A 23055-nucleotide genomic window follows, 5' to 3' on the forward strand; every position below is an offset into this window, starting at 1 on the left:
GGAAGCCCAGTGTTACTATTTGAAGAAGAGTCACACATATGCTTATTCGGCTGTGTACAAAGTAATCCCTGGTTGGTAACCAATAGCAACAGGTAATTCCCATGATTGCACTAATATTGCATTTCATAATAGAAATGTATTGTGGAACATGACATAAAAATTTATACTAAAGATTTCTGATGTATAGTTTTGCAAAACACCAAGTTGATTTAGTAGTGAAAGTATGTAAATCCAAGCTCTGCAGACTCATTCATCCAAATTGTAATGGGAAGAGCATCAAACAGACCGCGTGTGTGTATATGTGACTTCAGAGTAGGAAATCCTCAGCACAGATTTTAATAAGTGCTTAGTGTTAGAGCAACTCAATGACCTTTCATTCATTTCTTAAGGCAGCACACTGCCTCACATACTTCCTCAAGGCTCCCTTGACCTCACTGTTCCTCAAACTATAGATCATGGGGTTCACCATAGGAGAAAAAATAGTATAGAAGGCTGACACAACCTTATCACGATTGGCTGATCTGTAGGATGTGGGTCTCATGTAGATAAAGATGGCAGCACCATAAAAGAGACCTACCACAGCCAAATGGGAGGAGCAGGTGGCAAAGGCTTTCTCACGGGCCTCTATGGAGCGCATGCGCAGGACACAAGTGAGGATGTATTGTATTCTGGGATGGGGAAAACCTTCCATGCCTCATTCCCAGATGTGCAGTGGAAACTGCCTAGCACTGCAAACTTCAGAGCAGATTCTCCCCGACATGGTCACTCTTTAAAGGTTCATCCATTTCAGAGCATTCAATGTCCTGTTCAAATTGGGATTAACTCACTTCTCAGCTTTTCATTAAGTACTTTACATGACAATGTCAGATTCCAAATTCTCTTTTCATCAGTTACCAAAAAGAGAAGTTTATCAGACAGAAACAAGTCCTGGAGGAAAACAGAGAGTGAATTCCAAGTTCAGATTTTGCAGTCTTTAAAATGGTAAAGCGCTGAGAAGGAGAAAGTTATACATAGAGTCTACTTATTGCAATGAAAGCACATATGGATGAGCCTAACTTCCATGCACTCTGCTTTTTCTCTACTTTGAATGGAAAGAGAGCGTTTGGTCTCCCAAGGTGTACTCAGTGCTTAGTAAGTACTTGGAAAGTCACGGTCAGCACCAAGAACAAAATTTATGTTTCTCCAAATTAAAGTATCACCTGGGTAAGAAGATTTAACATTTTCACAATAAAGAAATTACTGCCCTTTTCTATATTATGACATGAGCAGAAGATCAATTATGTTGAGAAATATTTTCTTCATAAGAGTTGAAATAAACAAGCCCCAAACATTTGGCATTTTGTAATAGAATGTGAATTAGTTGGAACCAAAGCAAACACTAAGTGCTCATGGTCAAGCTCATGTCATCCATCCAAGGACAGATCTCCTGATCTGGGTGGTCTCCATCCCCAAGAGGGACACAGCAGTCACACAGTAGTTGTAGTGTGCTTATGCAAGACTTTTATATATTAGCTTTCTATACTTTCCTTTTATCTGTTTTGAAATAGTGCCAGTTTTACTAGAAATAGTCACCTTTGAATAGAAATCATTTCTTACTGAGAGTCAAAAAAAAAAAAATGACACTTTCCATACACCACTGCTAAGCTCCAGGGACATACTATGCTATGTAACTTCTGTAGAACCCTGTCAGATAAATCCCAGCTCTATGTCAAGGAAAACAGAAACTCATCTCACTTCCTTCTGAGGACTTCTGCATACCTAGGAAGATTTCTTCATAACCTTTATTGTTCTATGATTTTTAAACTTTCTCTTAAAGAGAAAAAAAAAAACATAATAAATGTTTGAAAACTGTTAGTAGTATAGCAGGAGCCAGAGATATAGTTAAGTGGCCTAGCTACTCCCTGACAAGTGCAAGGTCCTGAGTTTGATTCCCAGTACCACACACACACACACACGACACAAACACAGATGCAGACCCAGAGAAAATGAGAAATAGAAAAGTAATAATGGTTAATTAATTGTGTATTTTTGTCTTTAAATTAATTACTCAGCATTCAAGACATGGGTATTTAATTGAAAAGTCTTTTCAATGAACTGAGAGAAATTAGTAGTATAAATATCATAACTATCAAATAGCTATATTTTTTCCTTTCCCCCACACCAGTTTCTCTTTGCTTTTGAACAGTTTCATTCCATTTCAAAAGAACTGTTTTTCAGTCTGATCTTATTTACTTTTTCCATTTCTCATACCACAGGAAACGTGATGCTTATAGTGTGAATCTGATGTATGTCACTTCTGAGTATGGTCTCAACCTCTGCCTCTTCCTGTGATGCCTGCATTCATTTTTTTTTTAATTTTCCTGTTCATTCTCATAAGTCACAATCTCAGCTCTATCCTCACAGTCCAGAGCACACATATTGGGCAAACTCATACATTTTTAAATCACCCTGCTTGGCTCTTTCCTGTTGATTCACAATATAAATTTGACTATAAACCCCAAACAACTGCTATACCATGGCTTCAACATTCGACTGCCTTGAAATTTCTTCAGTCAGATTAATCAGTCTACCATCCTCAATCTTAGTCTCGGGAAAAGTCTCAGGACATGACCAAAATGCAGACAAACTTTTGCCAAGCCATAACACTCATCAACTGGAGTCCAACAACCAATGCAGTCCTTCTTCCCAGCAGATACCTCCCAAGCCTCGTCTTTACTAGCACGCTTACTCTCACCCTTCTGGTTTCCTGAGCTCTGACCAGAATCTCCCATGCAAAGCAGTCTAAACTGTTCAAGGGATACTCTTTCAGGCAAGATCCTCAAACCTTTCCAAACTCTTCCCACAAGGTCAGGTATACTCACAGCAACAACCACACTCCATTGGTACCAAATTCTATTTAGCTTATTTTGCTCTCATTTTTGAGACAAAACACCAAATGAAGGAAGGAAAAGTTTAGTTAGCTTACAGCTTTTGGAGGTCTCAGTCCACACTCAACTGGCTCCAAGGAAGAGAGGCCTGGCTGGTGGCAATAACTCATGACAGCCACAAGCGGCAAGAGTGAACTGAGTGAAATCAAAAAGTATGCCTCCTTCCTTCCCTTAAATGGTATTCTAGCTCCCCACCCCTGGGCGGGTGCAGCACTCACACTGCCAATCCCAGCACTAGATAATGAGCCAATCACAAACATGCTTATTTGACTTCATCCTGGCTTCTGTTTGTGTGATGTTTTACATTTAGTGATTCACAAATGCTGAATCATCCTCGCATTCACAAAATGAGGCCTGCATGGTCATGACATACACATTTTTAAAAAATGATTTGTATTCCATATGCCAGCAGTTGTTGAGGATCTTTGCATCTAATTTCACTAATGAAGTTAGCACACTGATTTCCTTTTTAGTTAGGTCTTTGTCCATATGTGGAAATGAGGTAATGCTAGCTTTGGGTAATTTCTTTGAAAACACTCCTTTCTTTGTAACTGCATTTAAAAAAGGGTGAAAAGCATTTGAATGAGATCTTCCTAATTTCCCATTATTTTCAGTAGTAAATCCATCACTTCTTATGGTTTTCTTAACAGACAAGTTTTTAATCACTGCTTCTTAGTTTATTGGCTTATTGACTTATTGACCGCTATTGGCTTATTCAGAGATATTGAACATCTTGGTTCAATTCTTGTAATTTATACATATCACAAAATCTACTCATTGCCTCTGATTCTTTAGCTTTTTTGAACAAGTGCACTCTAAGTAATTACTAATGATCTTCCCAATTTTGATAGTGATCATCTTAGCTTCACCTTACTGAGGTTTATTAGGATTAGCAACAGATTCTTCTATTCATTTTTTGAAGTCACATCTCTTTTACTCAGTAAATCATTGATCACACCTCATATTCATAAAGTTTGCAAAGGCACCTGGATTTCCCATTTCATTTTTTCAAGTCAATAAAATATTACTGACACATCAATAAATCATGCTAATGTATTTTTATTTACTGGACTGAGGCAAGAATAATGAAACAAGATTCTCTAGAATACACAATTGTAATAATAAATATTAAGTCATTACTTGTATGGATTAAATTTAGCTCAAGATACCTGAACATGAAACATTTTTCACTTGTGAGCATACTGAGAAAAAGAATTTACCTACATTTTATAGAGCAAAATTTCCACTCACTCTTCTCAGCGCCCATCTCACCAACTTGCTCCTCAGGCTGTAGATCACAGGGGTAAGCATTGGGGTGATGAGGATGTAAAAAAGAGCCAGAAACTTGTCATCTGCTGGAGAGTGGAGGGACTTTGGGGGAGACAAGTGTAAACAAATGGTGTGTAGTGGAAAGTCACCACAATGAAGTGACCAGTGCAGGTGGAATAGGCCTTCTTCCTACCTTCCTATGAGCACATGTGATACACGGCAAGGAGAACTTTCCCATAGGAAGACACAATAACAATGAAAGGAACCAGGAGAAAGATGACACTGCTGAGGAACACATACTCATAGATGCTGGTGTCCCTACAAGAGAGAGACAGCATGGCTGGGACGTCACAGAAGAAATGATTGATGGCCCAACCTGCAATAAAGCACCCAGAGGATGTATACTGTGTGCGCACAGGCATTGATAGCACCTATTACCCAAGATCCCAGGATCATCAACACACATACTCTTCTGTTCATCTGGATGGGGATAATGCAGAGGCAAGCAAATAGCCACATACCAGTCATAGGCCATGGACATCAAGATCAGTCCTTCTGAATATGCTAATGTCACAAAGAAGAAAGCATGGATCCCACACTCAATGAAGGAAATGGACTTCTTTCCAGATAGAAAAAGAAGCCATCTTGAAGACAGTGGTATAGATGTACATGAGGATCGTGAGAGACAGCTGACTGAGCAGGACATACATGGGAGTGTGGAGGTGGGTGTCTAGGAGGATGAGCAGGACCATGGCTAGGTTGCCTTCTAGGGCCATTAGGAAGATGACGGTGATGAGAATGAAGAGATCAGTGCCAACCCTTAATGAGGGGAACAGGCCCAGCAGGATGAAGTCAGTGGAGCTCTGAGTGTAATTTTCCATGGATCACTCATATGGTTTATCTCTAAAGACAGACACAACATGAATAGGAACAGAGTACTACAAAGTTTGACAAATTCCATAGTATAATTAGATTATGATTTGTTCATTGATTATATAGTTTTGAATTAATGAACCAATTTTGAATAAGTAAATTCATCTTCCTTCCAAGTTTCTATTTTATAAAACCAATAACAATTTTGTAAGAAACCTGAAAATTCAAAGAAACGATTTACTTTTAAAATTCCAATAGTGTGAGTACTTTACAGACACATACTGACTTATATAACTTTAATTCTTCTTTATGCTCAGAATATATGCTTGAAAATACTGTAAAAGCCCAGTATATAACATGAGTAAAGTTTTATGCACTCATATGTGAATTTATTCTTACATATTTATTTTTCAGACTAATTTCTGATATTCCACAAAGTAAGGAACAATTCCAGATAGAATACATCTCATGTTTGATATTCTTTGCCCCAAAACTCTCTTGTATAACTTTCTTTAGTTCAGATATTAGAATATCTCTTTTATTAAAAAATTTAGACATATTCTTGTTGCTGACCTCATGTATATAAAGATCATAGGAGTCACACTTTTATTTCCAGTGCTAGCTGTCTTCTTCTTGTTTGGATCACTTCCTGCCCATGCAAATGGGTAACAGTCCCATTGAGGGGTGCTCAGTATGAGACATCACCTGGGAAATGTAAATCAAAACTACAATGAGGCAGCGTTTCACATTCAGCAGAAAATCTTCACTAGAGAAACAATTAAACCAGAGAACATTTCTTGACAAAAATACAGAAAAATCAGACACCTTTATCAGTTTTTGAAAGATACCAATGGTACTGTCACAGTGGAAAATATTACAGTGATCACTTCAATGTGTAACAGAATTTGAATACAGTTTAGGAACTCCACCTTTGGATATGTGCTAGGGCTATTCTTAGTCATTTTTGTAAGCATAAGTCTCACTATCTGCAAGACAGAAACAATTTAATAGTCCATCCACAGATGCATCCATGAAAAATGTGTTGTGCATATAAGGTGAAATATTCAAATGTTTAAAGGAAACAAATCCTGACACATAATACTAGATGGCTAAACACCGGTAACACTTTCCCAAGTGAAAGAAGCCAACCACAAAATGACACATGTTGTGTAAATTCACACCGTGAAGTACCCTCTGTGCTCAAAAGCAAAGAAATGAGTAATGAAATTGCAGATTTTAGGGGCTTGGAGAATGGAGAGGAGAGGTGTTATGTAATGATCAAACATGTTTAGTTGATTAAGACAAAAACATTTTGAAAATGCATGGTGGTAAAAAAATTAACAATGGTTAGAATGTACTTAGTTCTACAGAAGTGTATCTATAGAAATTATTAAAATTGTACATTTTTCCTAAGGATCTGAACCCTAATATAATAACAAAGCCTCTTCACCTACACTGCATGATTCTAAATGTGGATTCCCAATATATCTTGATACAAGTAAAGTAGAAACCTGCACCATGTCAGAAAAAATTTATATTCTGTATTGTTTCAACTGAGAAAACTGCAAAAAATTATGAGACCATGATATTTTTATGAAGTTGATAAGAATTAAGATGAGGGCAGACCGATGCAATCCTGTTTCATTCATGTAAAAAATTTAATTTTCAGCAGGAGAAAATCTGATATCACAAATTACTAATGAAATGAGCTCCATAGCAATTTCTAACCCCTGTTGAGTTAACAGTTCCATCAGTGACACATCATTCATGAGAAGTCACTTACTCTTACTTAGAATTTGGAAAAGGAACATGGGACTGAAAGACCAATACCACATCAGAGCTGATATTCCACATCGTGTTTCATGAACCCTAATCAGCATCCCTGTGACCCTCCACGGAACAGGGCACAAGGTCGCAGTGCAGCCCCATGGCATTTTGTGTCCAAAGAACGCAAACACTGTTCCTTCACAAGAGCAGTCTCAGGCATCAAGCATTTGTTTCAACAGTGCAAAAGAACATTTTTGTACAAATATGTATGTACATGGGTGTGCAAATATGGGATCAGTATATATGAATTTCATTTAACAAATTCTGACTCACTTTGATTCCTCATCCGTCCCTCCAGGTGAGGAATGTTGACATCACCAGAGCCCACGTTCACAGCAGAGGACAGAGTGCCCAAGAGGATGCTGAGGATGAGGTCAGGTCAAATGGAAGCAGCAGACTGTGGCTCAGGACTCAGTCCCACCTGAGAGGACAGAGGGAGGCATAGACTTTGCTGCCTGTCCTCACAGGCTGCCACTAGGAGAGTTACAGGGTTTATCCAGGGTGCAGCTGTGTCTAACCCTGAAAGTATTCCCTCCAAGGATACCTTCTTCTATAGGGGAGAAACCTGAGATGCAGAGATTGTAAGTTTGTGGTCCTTGCACACCACCTATGCAAGTATTCACATGCATGCACAAATGTAGAGAAAGCACATGTGTAAGTGTAATTTCTCACACATACCATTTCTGAGGTTTGTATGTTACTACACACTTGTGTATATTTATACAAATAAATGCAAATGTATTAAAACGTGTTTTGAAAGTTGCTATTTTTCTAATACCTTTACTGATTCTGAAGTAAGGTAAGTCTACACAGTATTAGTCAAAAACAAAACTTAGTAAAATCAAAATATGTAGTAATATAAATTTGCTACAGAAGATACAAGTCTGAGGTAGTACATGCAGATCACCATGAACTTGATATAAAATTACTTTAGTGTTTATATGTTACTTTGGCATCTTGTTGCATGTCAGTTATCCACTGATTTTACACATCTTCAAATTGAACATGAAATAAATATGAACATCTTTATCAAAAATATGGTTCTGACAAAAGCAAATTAAAATTTGTGTCTTTTTGCCAATCATATAGAATACTAACAAGGGAATGATTACAGAGAAACAACCTCATAATGTATGATGTAAATCAGTTACACATTCAACATCATAGAAATATTCTCCAAATCCTGCCATGTGTGAAAATGAAATGCATATCTTCACGTGAAGTCAAACTGTAGCAGTTCATTGCAGAGGACATTTTTACTCTTTCTAAAGTGATAATGGCATAGTGATGAATCCCTTTCTGTTATTAATGTAATACATAGACTTGCCCAACAGAGTATCCTACTCAGAGCAACCATCCCAAAATGGCTGATATGAGAGCCATCAAAGACACCAAGTGGAAGTGCTGGGAACCAAGGGGCAGTGCCCCCAGAGTTTGCCCTTTGCAGTTACCACTGCAGCAAAGACCCATCCCCATATTATTCTTTTGATAAGTGGATTCTCAAAGACCAATCTTTATACTAATGTGATCATTGTTGCATTTGGTCTGATCATTTATTGAGGGAGAAAAAGATTGCAAATTTACAAAAAGGCCTTTTAATGAAGGGAGTTTGTAAGAAAACCAAAATTCTACTTTTAAAATCTGCAATTAAATAAAATATTAAAGCTATAGTTGTGAATTGAGTAAATGTGTGGTTCTCAAGCACATGACATGATGTAACTCACTTTTTCAGAAATCTGAAGCATTTTCTCTCTCATGACATATGAAATACACTGCTGCTCTTGATAAACCCATAAAACAACCTGCTTAGTTTATGAAGATCCAAGCAAACTAACCTTGAGAATGAAGATGACCTCAATTCACTTGAATTCAGAACGTTCTAAAATGAGTTCCGCAAAATCTCAGATGGCAGATGGTGGATGAGTTGAGTTCTCAGTGTATATATGAGTCCTCTTAGATTATTTATCCCATGATCATTTCCACAACACATCCACTGAGGAGGACTCAAAGACTTCATAGAGGTCTATATCATTCTCTGCACTTAGGAATAAACAATCTCACTTTTTAAAGATAAAATATTTATTTTCAACATTTCAAATGTTTAAAAAATTTATTAAGTGTGTGAACAAAGGCAAAGCACCCAGTTATAATTTTGCATGTTTGAATATCTCTAAATGATATATATCTCTCTGAAGTTCAGCAATGATGCTTTGGGACTAATACATAAGTGGAAAGGAGATGTAAAGATGTTTCGTGACCAAATAAAAATTCAGTATATAAATAGGTCCCTTGAAATTTTTTAGAATCACACTGTTTTTCTTCTCCATTGTATTACCTTGCATGCAAAGCAATTTACACCTGACAAAGTTTAGGGTAAAAATTTGGTCTTATTCCAGCCATTAACATTTAGGAAAGGTAAATCCTGGTCATTAAGTTTGCTTGGTATGCAGAGAAGCAAGTATGGATGACTGCAGGCTGCCTCTGAGGAGCAGACAGTGCACATTCACGGCATGGCTCAGCCTACATCAGAACTGAACAGCAGCCACAGATCCAGGCTCAATCACTGACCTCACCATCACTGCCTGCAGAATCACCCTCACAGGTATGAAAACACTTGCTTTCTGCTCTGATTTAACAGTGGTACAGAACTCAAATTGTTTTGTAAATTATGTTTATTTGCTTCTTTCCAGGTGACTAAATTACATATTATTATTAATGCTATCATGTTGTTGGACTTTTGAGTTTTGTACAGAACATTTAAAAAAATAAATGATTTGCAAAAATTAAACACATGCAGCAAAAATTGATTTAAATAGAAAGTCTTTCAGAGCTACAATTCATATTTTTACCATCATTTTATCCAAAGTGTGCTTTTAAGATTTAAAAATTATGTGATTGATACATATAAGGTTAATTTGAACTAGTCTAACTTTTCTCTCACCATAAATCCTATTAGTGATTTACATAGTGAAATAGTGTTTATCATTTCTACATATTTGACTAAAATAAGATACAGTCTGAGAAGATAAAGTAGGAAAGATGAGATAGGACTCAGATTACTAAGGTCCAGAGAACCATTCAGTACTCATGGAAAACAAAATGGAGTCTTTTTTTTTTTTGCTTCCTGTGGGTTGGGTAAGTCCAGCGGAGGTGTGGAACTCTCTTCTTTGCCTGGGGGACAGGCTCCAGCTTCCTGTTGTTCCAGTAAGACCAGCAGAGGCAGGGAACCTCGCCCTAGGCCTGCAAATTGTTTTCTTTGTGTGGAGCCCAGGATCCAGCTTCCTGTGGGTCGAGTAAGTCCATTGGAAGCATGGGACTCTCTGCTTGGTCTGAGGGCCAGGCTTTGGGTTCCTGTCAGTGGAGTAAGTCCAGCAGAGGCAGGGTACCCCGCCCCAGCCCGCCAAAGTGTTTTCTTCACCTGGGGCCCAGGATCTGGCTTCCTGTCAAAATAAGTGAATAAGGGGGGGGCAGAGAATTCTGTCCCAGCCTGGCTGACCTCTCTACCTCGCTTCAAAACAAAACTTGAAGCTCAAAAATATAGGAAAATAACAAAACGAAAGACCAAAATGCAACATCAAACACCCAGCCCATCCTAAGAAAGCCTAGGAGCCATGTGCATAAAAGAAAATATATGGCACATATGTGAAATAATAGTAACTGAAGTAAAGAAGCAATTCTGGGGAGCCTTAAAGGAAATCAAACTAGAAATAATCTCTCAGGTAAAAAAGAAATGATAATTGAAATGTAGGAGATGCTGAACTTATCTAAAGAAGACACAGTTAAAAAACTTGAGGATATAAACAAAAAGATAGAATCCCTGGATGAACAATATAAGAAACAAACACAATATATAAAGCAGATGCAAAGAGATATACAGGAAATAAAAAATACCATAGAAAGTTGTAAAAACCACCTCAATGAATGTGAAGATAGAATCTCAGACCATGAAGACAAGATTGCAGCCAGTGAACAGGAAAGGAAAGATCTCTTAAAAATAACAAGAAATCAGGAAATAACAATTCAACACCTGCAAGATGACTCAAAAAGGAACAACATAAGGTTAATAGGGATAAATGAAAAAGAAGGGAACAACATAAAGGATGTCAAGAGGATATTTAGAGAAGTAACAGCTGAAAATTTCCCAAACATGAGACTGGAAACCAATATCAAGATCAGTGAAGCATATAGAACTCCAAATAGCCATAACCAAAATAAAACCAAACCCAGACACATAGTAATGGTCATCCCAGGTATCAAACAAAAGAATAGAATATTAAAAGCTGTAAGAGAGAAAAGTCAGATCACCTATAATGAAAACCTATCAGAATTACAGCAGACTTCTCAGCACAAACAATAAAGTCAAAAAGAGCATGGAGTGAAGTATTTCACATCCTAAAGGAAAATGATTTCCAACCTAGGCTGATGTATCCTGCAAAACTGTCCTTCAAAATAGATGGAGAAATAAGATATTTCCATGACAAATAACAGATGAAAAACTACATGATCACCAAGCCAACCCTGCAAAGAATACTGAAAGACAACCTAGATGCATCTAGGAAAAAACCACTAAACAAAGTAGATAATTAAACAAAACCTAAAAATAAAGATGCAACAGCAGAAAAATAACATGTCAACAATAAACCAATATAAAACAGTTATAACCTTTAATGTAAATGATCTCAATGCACCAATTAAAAGAAACAGACTGGCAGAATGGATCAAGAAACAATATCCAACCATATGTTGTTTACAAAAAATCCATCTAACCCAAAAGGATACCCACAGACTGAAAGTCAAAGGATGGAAAACAATACTTCATGCAACAGGAACCCCCCCCCAAAAAAAATAAAAATAAAAAAGCGGGGCTGGCTATTCTGTTTGCAGACAATGTGAACTTCAAGCTAATAATGATCCGAAGGGATAAAGAAGGTCACTACATACTGGTTAGGGGAAAACTCCAAGAGGAAGAGATAACTATCTGTAATATATATATATATATATATATATATATATATATATATATATATGCACCAAATCCAGAGAACCCAGTTATATAAAACAAGTACTAACAGAAATGAAAAACCAAGTTAACAGCGACACAATTCTAACAGATCTTAACACACCACTGACACCAATGGACAGATCAACCAGACAGGAAATCAGCAAACAAATAAAAGAATTGAATCATACTTGTCAACAAATGGACTTAATAGACATATACAGAGTATCCCACCCAACAACAACAACAGAATACACATTCTTCTCAGCAATACATGGGTCATTTTCTAAAATAGACCATCATATTAATTCACAAAACATATCTAAATAAATGCAAAAGGGTTGAAATCAAACCTTGCATGCTATCGGACCATAGCGCTATGAAATGAGAAATTAATCTAAGATGATAATGTGTAATCTATTAGCTGGTGATTTCTTACTGTTTTTTTTCTCTTTTTCTTTTTAAATAAAATTTAAAAAAAGAAATTAGAAATTAATGATAAAAGATACTACAAAATTCCAACAAACACATGGAAACTGAATAATACACTCTTGAGTAATCAGTGGGTCACAGAGGAAATCAAAGAAGAAATTGAACACTACTTACAAGAAAATGAAAACACAAATACAACTTACCAGAATCTTTAGGATGCAATGAAAGCTGTCCTCAGAGGAAAATTTATAGCACTGAGTTCACACATGAGGAAAACAGAACGAATACAAATAAATAACCTGATGTTATACCTCAAACATCTAGACAAAGAAGGGCAAGTCAAGCCCAAAGCCAAAAGAAGAGAAAAATTACAAAAATCAGAGCAAAAATCAATACAATAGAGACAAAAAAATCCCAAAAATCAATGAATCAAAGAGTTGGTTCTTCGGGCTGGGGATTTAGCTCAATGGCATAACTGCCTGCCTTGCAAGCAGGCAGTTGTGAGTTTGATCCCTAGTACTGATAAAAACGAAACACACACACAAACACACACACACACACACACACACACACACACACACACACACAGAGAGAAAGAGTTCGTTCTTTGAAAGAATAAATCAAATTGATAAGCCCTTAGTCAACCTTATTAAAAAAAAAGGGGAAGAAAAAGCTCAAATCCATGCAATAAGGAATGAAAGAGGAGAAATCACTACAGACCCTATAAAAATACAGAAAATCATCAACACCTATTTCAAAAACCTCTACTCTCAAAGGTTTGATATCACAGAGGAAGTGGACAGATTCCTAGAAGCACACAAAGTACCAAAGCTATGTCATGAAGATGTAATACTACTGAATAACCCAATTTCTATTAATGAAATTGAAAATGTAATTAAATCCTTAACTACAAAGAAGAGCCCAGGCCCAGATGGATTCACTGCAGAATTCTACAAGAAATACAAAGAAGACCTAATGCCAACACTCCTCAAACTCTTCAATGAAATTGAAAGGGAAACAATGCTTCCTAAGTCATTCCTAGAAGCAAGTATTACTCTAGTACCAAAACCTGAGAAAGACCCAACTATAAAAGAGAACTACAGAACAATCTTCTTAATGAACACAGATGCAAAAATCCTCAATAAAATATTGGCAAATAGGATGCAGCAAATCATCAAGAAGATCATACCATGACCAAGTGGGATTCATCCCAGGCATGCATGGATTGTTCAATATACATAAATCATTAAATGTAATACACCATATCAATAGAACCAAAAGTAAGAACCACATGATCATTTCTATAGATGCAGAAAAAGCTTTTGATAAGATCCAACATTCATTCATGATAAGAACCCTACAGAAAATTGGAATAGATGGTCTTTACCTCCATATAATAAAGGCCATCTATGGCAAACCAACAACCAGTATCATACTAAATGGCCAAAACTTGAAGGCCTTTACTTTAAAATCAGGGACAAGACAAGGATGTCCCTTATCACTGCTCCTGTTTAATATAGTACTGGAAATACTAGTGAGAGCAATTAGACAAGAGAGAGAAATAACCAGCGTAAAGAAGAAGTTAAGCTATCATTATTTGCAGATGACATGATACTCTATAGAGAAGATCCCCAAACTCCATTGAAAGACTGCTAGAGATAATAAATAAATTTAGTAATGTAGCTGGCTATAAAATCAATACTCAAAAATCAATAGCATTTCTATACACTAACAACAAAGTCACAGAAAGAGAAAAAAGAGAAGCCACACCCTTCACACTAGTAACCAAAAAAAAAAAAAAAAAAAAAAAGAAATATCTAGGAATTACTCTCATGAAAGAAGTGAAAGACCTGTAAAGGGAAAATTATATTACACTGAAAAATGAAATTAAGATGATCTCATAAAATGGAAAGACATACCTTGCTCATGTGTAGGAAGAATAAATACTATGAAAATGGCCATTCCCCCAAAACTTTTATACAGATTCAATGCAATTCCAATAAAAATACCATCAGCATACCTCTTAGAACTCGAGAAATCACTCCTAAAATTCATCTGGAGAGAGAAGAGACCTAGAATAGGAAGGAAAGTTCTAAGCAGCAAAGGCAAGGCAGGAGGTATCACAGTCCCTGACTTGAAATTACACTACAAAGCAACCATAGTAAAATCAACATGGTACTGGAACCAAAACAGAGCTGAAGATCCTTGGAATAGATTAGAAGATACTCCCACAACTACAAACACACCCAACCACCTTATCTTTGATAAAGGGGCCAAACATGTTCACTGGGAGAACGACAGTCTCTTTAATAAATGGTGCTGGAAAAACTGGCTCTCCATATGTCAAAAACTAAAACTAGACCCATGCCTATCACCATGGACTAAATTAAAATCTTAAATGGATCAAAGATCTAAATATTAAAACAGAAACACTAAATCTACTGGAAGACAAATTGGGTAAAAAACTTGAAGATATAAGAGTAGGTAGAGAATTCATGAACAGAACTCAAACCACACGGGTAATACTTCCCAGAATCAGTAGCTGGGATCACCTCTTATTAAAAAGTTTCTGCACGTCAAAAGAAATCCCCAGCACAGTGAAAAGAAAACCCACAACCTGGGAAAAAATCTTAGTGAACTGCCCCTCATACAAAGGACTTTGTCTAAAACATATAAAGAATTTAAAAAAAAATCAGAAACCCAAAATTCAAAGACCCAATCCAAAAATGAGCATCTCAGTTGAATAAACAATTCTCAGATGAAGAAATACAAATGGCAAATAAATATATGAAAAAATGTTCATCATCATTGGTCATTAGAGAAATGCAAATCAAAACCACACTGAGATTTCATCTCACTCTTGAAAGAATGGCCAAGATCAAGAAAACCAACAACAACAAATGCTGGAGAGGCTGTGGAGAAACGGAACTCTCCTGCACTGTTGGTGGGAGTGTAGACTAGTGCCACCATTGTGAAGATCAGTCTGGAGATTTCTCAGAAAACTAGGACTGGAAGCCCCATATGACCCAGCTATACCACTTCGAGGCATATTCGCAGAAGAATTGAAAGCATCATACCATAGGGATATATGTGCACCCATGTTTATAGCAGCACAATTTGTAATAGCCAGATCTTGGAAAAAACCTAAGTGTCCATCAACTGAAGAATGGATAAAAAAGTTGTGGTATTTTTATACAGTGGTGTACTACTCAGCTATAAAGAATTATCGCATTAAGACATTTATAAATAAATTGATGCAGCTTGAGACCATACTCATAAGTGAAATAAATCAAACTCACATATATAAATACCAAATAGTTTCCCTAGTGTACGAAACAAAAAGAATACATAGAAGTATGTGGTAATCATGATTCTCAGTCGTATTGGTTTGAAGCCATATAGTGTTTTCACTCATTAATCTCAATGGTTTTAATCTGGGTTGTTTGATTTTAGTATCTATGATAGCATGCATAGCTATTTTGAAGAAAGCAACACAACATAAAAGCTAGTGCTGATTTAATATAGTTTTTTTTTGAAGTCCCGTCAAGCTGTAGTACGTCTGTTTCCTGTGGTTTTAACATGTTGTATCTTACTATATTTCACTATATGCTTATAGTATAAACAAAACTATTTATAGGCAAAGAGATAATACAGAAACCATTGTTTGTTTTCTATTGGCAGGTTCTAAACACACTATAATTCTTGCATTCTCTTGAAAGGCTTCACACTGTCTAGATATGCTTGATATTATAGCATGCGAAGTTACACTCAAATAATTTAAGGAAAGAGACACTATGGCGACTACTATTATGTTAGATTATCTGGTGGTGAAACACAATGATCTTGAATTGCTCAGTTCTGCCCTGCCTTGTTCTATTACAATGTCCTCTCTTATCTCAATTCCCCCACCCCATTTTTATATTAATCTATTTTCTTTCATTTTTTAATTAAGGGAAAACTAAATTTAAAAATAACGGAATATATTAAAGTAACTTTTTTTGTCCTGTTAACCTGACTTGAACCCCAGTATTGCTCTCTCCATCTTGTTCTGTCTGATTATTATATATTCTATTTTGTTTGATAGTATCAAGTTTGAGGGTATAGGCAATCACTTTGAAGGCAATAAGATATACTATGATGCCCAATATGGATTGACTATTATCCTTTTTTTTGAAGTCCTGGAAGGTCCTCAGTGTAGGTTTTATTGTTTTTTTTTTTCTCTGTACTGTTTTGAGCAATTCTGCTATACCTGATGATACAGACAACTCAATTTAAAGATAGCAAGAGGCACAATGGTAACCACTTTTGATCACCTGGTATTCTATTTTTGCATCATGTGCTATGCCCCACCCTTCTGTTCTGACTCTGTTTTGCCTAGTCACATTTGTTTTTATTCTCTTCAAAAAAAGTAATAAGAACTGTGAGAGTAATAAAACCCTAAAAGTCTAATTGTTACTGTAAAAAAGAGCAGAAAGTAAGGTGGACTAAAGGATATAACCGCAGATATGTTCTAGTGTGTAGGATGGAAAACCATATAACTGAGCTTTTGTTGGATCATTGAATGGAACAGTCTCCAATTTCACTGTATGAATGTTTACTTTGCTTTAATTTAGTGATAAGGACAACTGTTTCTGGGAAGATAATATGTAACCTATTAACTGGTATTTTCGCACTGTATATATTTTTTCTAGGAGTACTGTATTATTTGTACCCTTTTACTGCATTTTTATGTCCTTTCTTTTTTTTTTCTTTTCTCTTTAAATGAAAAAAGAAAAAAGAAAAAAAAAATGGAACAAGCAAATGCAAATCAAAACCTAAAAAGGAAAGAAGAAATGCACTACTGCCCACCCTGAATTTGACCCTAGATGTAGAAATTCTTTCACAAATCCTTCCTGATTCCATGGAGACTGCATGCATGGAACATGCCTACACCACCTGCCGTGGCCTATGGAGAGCACTCTCCGGATTGCCTCCACATTAACTTCCTGATGTCTGTACCTCACTGCCGAGGATATCTGCTGCACAGAGACATGTAAATTATAGCAAATTATCCTCAAATTCAACTTCCAATCTGTTTCTGAAACTGTATTCTTAATCACATGGCTGAATTTCTACTGCCCTATAGTAAATAAAACACAGAATTAGAATCAGGACCTTTTTTATGGCTCACATTGAAAATATAACTGCCTTAACCACCCATTATTCTGGTCTCCTTTCAAGTTGTTGAAAAAAACATACTGCATTCACTTAAATTTTCTGAGAGAGGTTTAATTTGGCTTTGTACTCATTGGAATGGCTGCTGGCTTCAACACAGGTATTTTGTAACAGCAGGGCTAAGAGAAGAAAATCTGCTCTGTGCACAGAGAGCAGAAGTCTGAGTGGGTCAGAAAGAGTGAGTAGATGACACAGCCTCAAAGACTGGCCACCTGCAGCCTGATCCTAGCTCCAGAGAGCTCCTTTAGATCTGAACATCTGTGGATTCATCTGCCAAGCAGTGGATCACCCTTAGCATCCAGGTACTACTCACAGAGCTTTCGATGAAGTCTTGCTCATAGTTAAGCTAAATACACACAGCTGTGCTGCAGACACGAATGAACACAGCAGTTTTATCAACTAACCTTTTCAAATATCATCCTAAAAAATGCATCTACTACCTTCTCATTCCCCGCTTGGCACTGCAGAGACCTCCAAGGAGCCTGAGAAGCAACACGATTCTTGCCCTTTGGTAGTTGTGGACTGAGGTTCAGGATGGGCTGAGGCAATGGGGAATGTACTCTGAGACCAGGACAGGAGAGGGCAAGTCACTGATGACATGGTTTGGCCCAAGGCTAAGGGGAGGTCAGGGTCCTGATGGGCACTGAGATGCTATTTGGGCCACCAGGACCAATGCCTTAGAGAAGAGCATGCAGGCTCCCTCGGAGCATCCCGTGTCATCTTGCCTTTGACATGCCAGGGCATCTTTGGTGCTCATATGTGTTTCAGTGCATGGCCATGATGGCCTGCTCACTTATTTATTTACCAGTTTGTTGGGAAGAAGAGTTATTTACTCTTTCCATGTATGCTTTCTATATGTCCTGGCTCCACAGTGGATCAGTACCACCTAAGCCATGATACTTATATTGGTTGATCACAGCTGCAACCTTATCATCCCCAAGTATCAGCATTCTCTGAAACCTATCTCCCAAGTGACCCAATCTGGACCTCTCCAGTGTCTCTTTCAGGAACTGTCTTCCTCCTGCTCATTGAATATTTTCTACCTTTAACCTCTGTCTTTCCTTACAATTCATTCTTTGACTTGAGGAACACGAACTCAGTGTATCAGATATTCACCAAGATCGGAGTGATTATATTTCTCTACATCGTTTGGAGGTTCTAAATGATTACTATATCAATGTCACATAAGTTCTATTCTCAAGGTTCCAATTATTTCCTGAAATAATTGTAAATACCTTAAATAATGAAAGTGATGTTTTATGGATATTGTAGGGATTTATTCACAAAACGTTCACTCATTAATATTTGCTACAAACAGTGCATAATTGCATTCACAAATTTCTCATTTCTAAGAAATAAAACAACTATGTATTCTCTTTGAGAATAGTAAAATTGCACCATTTCTTGTGTAAGGATTTAAAATATTTGAATTTTCAATATTCCTGGTAGAAACCGTATCGTACTCTCAATATTCACAGATTAGAATGCTCCTATCTTTGAAAAGCTGCAGCTCCTCTTTATTACACTGAAGAAGTCGCCCTGAGCACTAAATCCAGCCCTGTCAAGCCCTCCAGGCTCCAAATAGACTGAACTCTGAGGAGCGAGGGAGTGCACCCCTGCTGTACATGGAAGGAGGAGCCTGAGGAGGATTCCACATCCTGGAGCTTTCCTGGTGGTGGCTCCAGCTCCCCTGGGACAGGTCTGCATTCTGAGACTTGCTGGGGAGAAACAGATGGAGCTGAGTATGAAACTGAGGCCTTGAGGTCTGATTAGAGCAGCAGCATCTCCAGGGAGTGAATGGCTTTGTGTGGGTGACACAGGGTGAGATGGCCAGGATGCAGGAGGACCAGTGTCCCCAGTGCCTGAAGAGAAGACTCTGCTCTCACCTTCCACATTGTGGCCACAGAAAGGCCTCACATGAAAAGACATCAGGAACCAAATATGTAAAATACAGGTTTTGCTCTCATTTTTCTCTGAATATTTCCTAGGTTCACCCCAAAGGAATTATTTACATCACAGAAATCTTTACATGAACACTCATATTCACTCTTTTGGGAAATAAAGCCCCATTCTGTGTCCTCAAGAGCAAAACTCAGGGACCAGGCACTTATTCCCCACATTGTACCTTATCTTGGGTAAAATGTGCATGACATGTGAAGTAAATAAAAAACAGATTTTCATAGATTAAATGAGATAAGGGTGGGTGGCTCTGCTTTATGAATGGGAAAACATGTGCTAAGTTATATTTCTCTGAAGAATCAAGATTTGATAGATAATATATTTTTCATGTGTTACACGCCTTTTTAATCCAATCACACTGAAAATGCACTATGTTTTGGGTGGATTTTATGTGCTGATGGTGATTATTATTTAGAGTTGAATTATCTGAGCACACAGCCTGTGGGTCGGCAGACCCTGGAGTTGAAAGTGATAACAGCTGTTCTCACACTCTGTGCTGTCACAATCAGTGAATATGAGTCTGGGATGAATTAAAGTAAAACTAGTAACAAAACATGTAGTTGAAGATGTGGATTCAGGAAAATTCCCCTATATTTATTCCTCACAAATATAAGAATGATGAATAAAATGATTTATATCATCACATCCATTTGCTGTGATTAGTGTATCAGCTAAGGAAAACATCAGAAAAGTGGCAAGGACAGTAGGAGGAGTGATTCTGATGAGTGCACTGTCAGGGGGATTCGTGCCTGTGTGTCTTTTGCTATAATTTTAAAGTTTAAAGTCCCACCAAAGGTTGTGGTCATAGAGCACATTCTAAAGGACTGAATGTCATTTTAGTTTCTCCAATCGTAATTAAAGATAGTCATCAAACTGAAAAGTTAATGTAAACACATTATTTTTATTGAAAGGATGAGACAAAGAGAAATAAATTCTGCACACAGAATATGTAATTATTGTCACACCTTCAAAGTTTCACTTTTATTTTTTGTACCAAGAATCAAACTCAGGGCCTCACACTTGTCAGATAGCAGCTATGCCACCGGGATGTATCCCCAGCCCAATTTTCAAATTTTGAAATCTTAAATATTAATTCTAGTTTCTGAGGCTTCAGAATTAAACACTTTTGTAGCGAGACACCTCTGCTGCACAAATAAAGGCAAAAATTTACCTATATTTCAAGGAAAATAACGGATCATTCGCCATTCTCAGGCCCAAAGATCTTCCTTGTTCCTCAGTCTGCAGATCACAGGGTTGAGCTTAGGGGTAAGGATGATGTAGAAGACAACCAAGACTTTGTCTTCTGCTGGGGATTGGAGGGACTTTGGGTGGAGATAAGTGTAAGCAAAAAATGCATAGTAGAAAGGCAGCATAGTAAGGTGGGTGCTGCAGATGGAATAGGCCTTCTTTCTGCCTTCCTGAGAGCTCATGCGGTAGACATCAAGGAAAACTTTCCCATAAGAAAACACAATGGCAGTGAAAGAGACCAAGAGAAAAATGATAGTGCAGAAGAGCACAGTGTACCCGTAGACCCTGGTGTCCATACAGGCCAGATTCAGCATGGCTGGGCCATCACAGGAGAAATGATAGATGGCCCTGCACCTGCAGTAAGGGATCCAGAGGATGTAAGTTGTGTTGAAACAGGATTTAACAGTGTCAGTGTCCAAGATCACAGGATCATCAGAACACACACCCTTTTGTTCATGTGGATGGGGTAGTGCAGAGGAAAGCAGGTAGCCACATAATAGTTGTAGGCCATGGACATCAGAATTGGTCCTTCTGAACCTGCCAGCATTGTGAAGAAGAAAGACTGGAACCCACATACAATGAAGGAGATGGACTTGTTTCCAGATATAAAGTCAGAAGCCATGTTGGGGACAGTGGTGCAGATGTACATAAGGTCCATGAGGGAGAGCTGACTGAGCAGGACATACATGGGAGTGTGGAGGTGGGTGTCCAGGAGGATGAGCAGGACCATGGCCAGGTTGCCATCCAGGGCCATTAGGAAGATGAGGACGATGAGAATGAAGAGGACAAAGCCAACCCTTGATGGGGGCAGCAGGCCCAGGAGAATGAATTCAGTGGAGGTCTGAGTGTAATTTTCCATGTTGCATTGGTATGAATTACCCTAAAGACAGACACAACAGTGAACAGGTACAGATAATTTCTAACTCTGAAAATTTTGTAATGTATTTAGTGGTGATTCATTCTAGAATTGTACATTTTTCACATGTAGAAACAATTCTGAAAAGCCTGATCCATTTTATACTGAGACTCTATCATTTTGTGAAGCAATAATTTATGACCTAAAAAATTTAGGACAAATATAAAATTTTATGGAATACTTCAATTCAAATGTAAAATGTTATAAATGGTTTAAAGCCTCATGAAAACAGGATTTGCTTTTTGATTAAGATGTGGAGAATTTGGAAGTCATTGTGCATTTTTGTAACATGTAGATCTGGTGCTACCACTGTCCCCTATACAAAGCACGTCCATCTGGAACATATGAAGAATTGAAAAAACCAGGACCCAAAATTCAAAGACATAATCCAAAAATGGGCAGCTAAGACTAATAGGCAATTCTCAGACAATAAGCACAAATGGCAAATAAATATATGAAAAAATTTTCAACATCAGTGGTCATTCAAGAAATGCAAATTTAAACAACACTGAGATTCTTTCTGACTCCAGAAAGAATGACCATCATCAAGAAATCATCCAATAACAAATACTGGTGGGAACATGCAGAAAAGGAAGCTTTATCCACTGTTGGTTGGAGTGCAGACTGGTGCAACCACTGTGGGCATCAGTTTGGAGATTCCTCAAAACTCTATTATTAGAGGTCCCATTCAATTCAGCTCACAAAAGTGTTCTGTGCAAACATTGTATTGTTTCCCAATGTAAGAAACTGAAATAGTAAATAAGATACAAAATGTACAATACATATGGAGAATGGGAAAACATTCCCCAAAGGAAGAACTGTGATGGAGGAAAAGATAAAAAAGAAATAAAAGAAAAAAAAATTATATATATATATATATATATATATATATATATATATATACATACACACATATACACATACACAAGATAGCAAATATAATTATACTACTAATTTCTATTGGTTCATTGAAAGGAACAGTTTTTTTCTTTTATTGTTTAATTAAATTTTTATGCCTACATCTGATAATCTGAGCAACTACTCTAAAGTTGATACACAATATATTAGCTATTGTTAATACCCTGATAGCCTATTTTGATATTCTCTACTGTGGCTTTTATTGTTTTTCATCATTAAAAAACCAAAATATTATAGATATTTCTTAAAATGAATAGAACCTGAGCATGAGCTAGTAACTTTCCCCTTGGTTATGCACCCTGAATAGGTGAGACAGACACTCAGGTGCTGTGTATATGGCCATTCTTCTGGTACCAACTTTACCATAGCCACAAGGTAAAAACAATTTAAAATTACTTTTCTCTTTCCTTTTCTATTGATAATCAAATTCAGAAAACCATGTTTGTTAGGCAGGTGCTGTGCGACTATGCTAT

At 37.1% G+C, this 23055-nt stretch overlaps 2 pseudogenes; both read right to left on the minus strand.

The window, feature by feature from the left end:
- Window positions 1–373: 373 nt before the first annotated feature.
- On the minus strand, window positions 374–5077 carry LOC100719469 (olfactory receptor 2L3-like; annotated as a pseudogene).
- Window positions 5078–5093: 16 nt separating this feature from the next.
- LOC100719186 (olfactory receptor 2L3-like) lies at window positions 5094–21607 on the minus strand (annotated as a pseudogene).
- Between the last annotated feature and the right edge of the window lie 1448 nt (window positions 21608–23055).

This window comes from Cavia porcellus, unplaced genomic scaffold, assembly GCF_034190915.1.
Source record: "Cavia porcellus strain 051 isolate PalLab524CR breed Dunkin Hartley unplaced genomic scaffold, mCavPor4.1 scaffold_2, whole genome shotgun sequence".
NCBI classification, from domain to species: domain Eukaryota; kingdom Metazoa; phylum Chordata; class Mammalia; order Rodentia; family Caviidae; genus Cavia; species Cavia porcellus.